Genomic DNA, 5,515 nt, shown 5'->3' on the forward strand with positions numbered 1-5,515 from the left:
GAAACTTTATAGGGACAGGCCAGGGCTTCAGAACGCTAATGCTTTCTTAATTGCTGTGTTTGTGAAGCTTTGTGTGGTGGTGGTCTCTGAGGCAGCTGCTAGGACATTGTTCCTAGCTGAAGAGTCAGGAATTTTAACTGCTCTCTTTCTCTCTCATGTCTTCTTGTGCCAAGACACTACCTAAGGCTCAGTGGTGAAGATGGAAGAAAGGCAAAAAGGAGAAGGAGACTGGGCAGCAACAGTCTTAACCTGCTTGCTTCCTCCTTCCTCCTTCCTCATTCAGCATGGCAGAATCTGAAGAAAGCTGCCATTCTGACTTGGACTTAGTTATGCTAAATTATAAATATATTTAAATTCACATCTCTCTAAATATGAGAGCTCTGCCACACAAAGCCTCACCTGTTCAACAGACAAAGCAGGTATGAAGGAGGGTAAACAGAAATCAGTGTGGAAGTCAATGTAGGTACGGAGTAGTTAATAACTGCCATCTATTATTTTGGTGGGAAATCATGAGTTAGTTTCCTTCTTCCACCTGACTGTAAATTCAGGGCTTTGTAATCACCAAAAAAAAAAAAAAAAGTTAGGGAAAACAGCTTTAGCTTCATTATACAATAGCTGTACGGTTTTCTCATGTTTCTAATTTTCATTCTTTTCCTTTTAGTGGAAGAACATCTGTCAGTTCCAGTAGGTACGTTCACAACTTCAAAATATATATATATATATATATATATTTATGCTTAAATTTATTTTTTTCTTAAGTTTTGAACTTGCAACTGCTTGTACTGCAATCGGTTATAGAAAACAAAAGCTGTGTATGGACTTGCCTACACTAGCCTGAAAAACTCTGTTTTTATAAATGAGTATTTAAAGACACTCCTTAATTGCAAATTACGGTATTTCTCTGGTGATTTGGGTAATAAGAATATCACTCTACTAGACTAAACCATAGTAATTTACTTTATTATTACCATAATTAGTATTTGGGGCTTTTTCTTTCAGTAAAATCTGTAGCACCAATAATACTGTGAGCAGCAGTAACTGTTGGCATAGTAAGCCTAGAGATGAATATAGCACATACTTTGCACTGCCAAGAAAATCATTGACTGTAATGAGCTGTAATGTGCTTGGTTCATTTCTGTACATATCCAGACTTGAACGAGCTTTTTGTTTGTAGGAAAAAATAGAGACCTAGCTTTTGGTGTCACATATAACCATTTTATGCTGCATAATTATCGACCACAAATGGAGGTATTATTTTCTTCCTTAATGGCTTTGAGTCATGGGTACCTTTCATTTTGCTCTTCTAGCGGCAGGAATCAGCATTTCCCTTGTGTTCCTCTGTATTCTTGTCATTATTGGTGTTTGGTATGCATGGGGAAAAAAAAAGGTAAGTCCAAGTTTTTACCTTTGGATATTTGTTTATATATGTATATTTGTATATATTCTAGAACATGAAGTGTCAGCTTCCCAGTATTTTCACTTTTCTCTCAGATTTCTGGTGTTCATTTGCACTGTAGTTGCTTTTCCACTGAGATTTTTTTATTTTTTTTTTGCCACTGGATGGCATTCTTAAAATTAGTCATCTTGAAATCAAGGTTTAACTTAACCTCAGCTGACCTCCCTTCATGGGTAGGAGCTGCTCACATCTTAGGAGTAGTAGTTCCTGCTACTTTGCAGTTTTATTCTCCCTTTAATGACAATTTTTGTCATTAAAGGTCCTACATCAGAGATTATAATTGAACAGTTCAGGTGAATTTTATCTGTCTGAGTTACTTTGGTAAAATAATTATAGCATCCACAGTATCATTTGCTATAGATTCAGGTATGCAGAAATAGTGTACTGTATTAATGAAACAAGCTAATATAAGGAAAAATATCAGCAGAACTAATACTAATATTATATTGACGTTATTGATTTTTTTGTATTTGTGTAGCTCAGATACATACTACACTGATAATAACATATTTATATTTCTTGCACAGGGAAGTTCAGCTGAAACTACTTCTGTCCCCTCTGGTGAACCTGGAGTGTACTTAAGAAAAATTTCAACACATAAGAACTAATGCAAGTGGCCTTTTGAAAGAGCGTTGCAATGGCAGCAGGAGAGTTGTTGCATGATCCTTTGGTCTCTGCACCTGTATGGTAGAACCACGCATACTATGGGACTTCAAATTAATAATTTTCCCTTTTTCAGTGAGCATTTCACATCACTCCATAATAATTTGGAATGTCAGTTGACAAGAAAATCCTGTTACTAAAAGAATCTCAATCAATGCTATTAAGTAAAGCGTTAAAACCCAGGGAAACGTTAGAACCAAGTAGGTTCTTAAATGCCACCTGATGTGTTATGCATTGACTGTAGCATAACAAGCATAACAAAGGTCAAACTGCTGCAGATCCTCAAGCCTTATAACCTTTTTCCTCATCAATACCGTAACTAAATCCAGTTCTGAGAACTATGTGATACTAGGGACTCTAGGAAGCTTAATCGCTGGTACTTTTGGACTTTGCTGTGTGTTTATTGTATATTGCAATAAGGTGTATTTCTATCCTACTCTCATTTCAGTAATGTTTATCTTTTCTCACATCTTTTTCAGAAGAAAAGATGGAAGGAAGGTCCTCTCAATTGTAGCGATTTAAACAGCACTCTCAAAAGAGCTGTATTTTCAGAAAAGTTAAATTCTTGAAATTAAAGAGGTCCTAGTAACAGAAAATGGCACATTTAGGCTATATCTGTTCTAATAAATTAAACCTACACAGGGACATTGCTACTTTTGAGACTAGCTGGAATAGCCCCTGTTTATGCTTGTATACATGTGAACTACCTATTGTAAATGGCTCCTGGAAGGCTCTAGCTTCCAAAACTTGGCTCAGACCAAAACGAGTTTACTACCATTAACAGTACTATTCCAGAGCCTGGGACTTTACCTAGGTACTGTTTAATTTAGTCAAGATATACAGTGTTATTGTTCAATGCTCTTTTTAAATGACATATTTGATGTATCTACATACTTATTTATTCCAGTTATTAGCAGTGATTAATCACAGCTGGGTACTGCAAGCTTTCATATACTGACTGTGCTCTGTTTTTCTGCTGCATTGTAGTTGTCTAGAAAGCTGCTTCCTTGAATATAAGGCTTGTTGCTAAAAGCTTATTATGGCGCCTTAGAGAGGTGTAGATTTAGAGTTGAACTGTATTGCACTCTCTTGCTAGGTAGACACTCTCATAAAATAGAGTAGCAGAATAGTCTCACACCCTGACCTTAGGCTGAAGCTTTCACATCCTCATTGAGTGAATGCAGAAATCACTAGTGCGATGCAAATACGTATCCTGGCCTATGGCTCTGCAAGGCTGTGTAAATTAGTCTATGTAAAACTCCATGCAGTGACAAGGCTACAGTACCCAGAGAAATTCTATAGCCTGAACGTAGACATGCAGTTCGGTTTTCAGCACGTCATCTATTTTGTAAGAGAGGAAATTAGCACATATTGGGAAAAGCTGTTTTTATAGAATGTAAAAAACAAGTTAATGCATTGATAAAATTATGTCCGTTAAAATCAGCAACAGTGTGACTAAAAGATTAATTCCTCAGTGAGTATAAACTGACAGACTTTCCTTCCAGTTCTAGCCCATGATTATAATCAAGAGTCAGCTAAGGCTGAAAACCTGAATTTTATTGGATGACACCCTCATCATTCCACTACTTCTTCCCCTAATTGTGTAGCACTTACTAACTGGTGTCAGGTGTTTTCAGCAGCAAGTGGGTGCTGTGGAGCTCTGTTTGAGCAGGAGCCAGGGTACGTGGGACAGAAAAGGCCAGAAGACGCCCAATGGGCTGCCCTCCAGTGACATGGTAGAGGAAGGAGGGCTGGAAAAGTAAGGGGCTTGCCTGAGATGGCTCTACCAAAATGCTCTTGTGTGAGCTCTGGCAAGTGATCTTTATTTCTGAGACTGAGCTCCTCGTCTAAAGGACAGAACCAAGCAGTTTGTCCCTAACTCATGCTTATCTGTGAAGATAAATACATTTAAGAGCATGAGACGTGTTAAGTCCCACAGTAATGGGGATTTCAGCTATCCTGAAAGTTGTAATTTTGCAGGAAATCACAGATTCTGTTTGTAAATCTTAAGCCAGTGTAATTTTTCTCAATAACAGTAGAGAAGAATGCTATGTCAGCTTTCAATTTCAGGTACCAATTGACATTCTCTATGAATAAAAGCAGTTTGTTGGCAGGGTCTGCATTTACTTCATGAAAGCCAAAGAGATCTTTTCACTTTTCAGTGAAACAAAATGCAAAGGAATATTTGAAAGTTCACCGCTCTTTCCATCTGCTCAATAGATAGCTTTTCCTGTGTGTTTATTCTGCGATTAAGAATGAAGTAATTATATGGATTATATCTGCAGCAGTATTATTTGGGATGGGACAGTTGTGCTATGGCTGCTTCCTGTGTGTTTTTAACGTGCATCTTCTGTTTTCCTTCCATTGAATACAAGTTCAGTAGGTTCTTAAATGATTTTCTAAATCAAGAGTGCCCTGGACAACAAACAGTGTTAGCTGAATGCAGAGGAAGTAAGAATAACAAATATTTTATTATTTGCCAGGAATAATTCATATAAGCCTCTATGTAAATGATTCTGCTTTTGGAAATGTTTTCAGAGTGATTGTATTTTATGTGAACTTTTATGGAGTTTGTGTACTGGAAATAATATTTACTATTTGTTATGCGGTGTTCACATTTTCTTATTGCACTGTTTAAAACATTTGTCATTGCTGAAGTAATCAACAAAATTTCCTCTAGCTTGGGTGACCAATCCCACAAGAGTGGATGCTGACTGCTTAGCAGTTAAACTACCTGTGAACTTGGAATTATCTGTGCAACATATGGCCTGACACATGCACTCACAAGCAGTTTGTTCGGCTCGCTGCACTGCCCGCTGATCTGCGGAGAGAAAGACGGGCATTATGTTCCAATGGGGTAGATGGCAGTAGCAGCTTGCTGGGAAACAGTGGGGAAAGGGTGTTAAGAAAGCAGGTTTAGACTGTGAGGAAACAGAAAACAAAAAGAATCATGTTCTTTAGAAAGAGGGGATTGACATGAGACCGTGGAGGTGAAGTGTTTATTAAAATGACAAGGGAGAAGTGTGTGTAAATCAGGAAAGCCCTGGTTTGCAGAAACGAGGGGCATGGAAATCAGACCAGCAGTGCGTGCTACCTATGGTTTGTTTGCCCATTTTAAGTTAGTTTATTCGTATTTTTTTCTTCCCAGTACAGGAAAGATGAGAAGAAATTGCCTTAATGTACAAGAAGGGAAAAGCAAACTACCCAAACTTTGGGTGCTGGAACCTTGCTCAGTGGAGATTACTTTTGAGAAGATTACACAAAACACACCTACTTCCAGCACAACGCAAAGAAGTTTGTATTAAATAGTCTCTGCAGGTCCCTTCAAGCTCTGAATTTCCAGTTTCTAACAAGTACCACATCTAGCTATCTGTGTACAATAGCTAGCTCCATTTG

The 5,515-nt window shown here is 37.8% G+C and overlaps 1 long non-coding RNA gene across 1 annotated transcript; it reads left to right on the plus strand.

Moving 5' to 3' along the window:
- Window positions 1–1,281: 1,281 nt before the first annotated feature.
- LOC113490490 lies at window positions 1,282–4,723 on the plus strand. Its single transcript, XR_003400243.1, has 2 exons — window positions 1,282–1,387; window positions 1,984–4,723. It is a non-coding gene; the product is annotated as an uncharacterized LOC113490490 (long non-coding RNA).
- Window positions 4,724–5,515: the final 792 nt, after the last annotated feature.

This window comes from Athene cunicularia, unplaced genomic scaffold (assembly GCF_003259725.1).
Source record: "Athene cunicularia isolate RWA unplaced genomic scaffold, athCun1 SCF_1, whole genome shotgun sequence".
Lineage (NCBI taxonomy): Eukaryota > Metazoa > Chordata > Aves > Strigiformes > Strigidae > Athene > Athene cunicularia.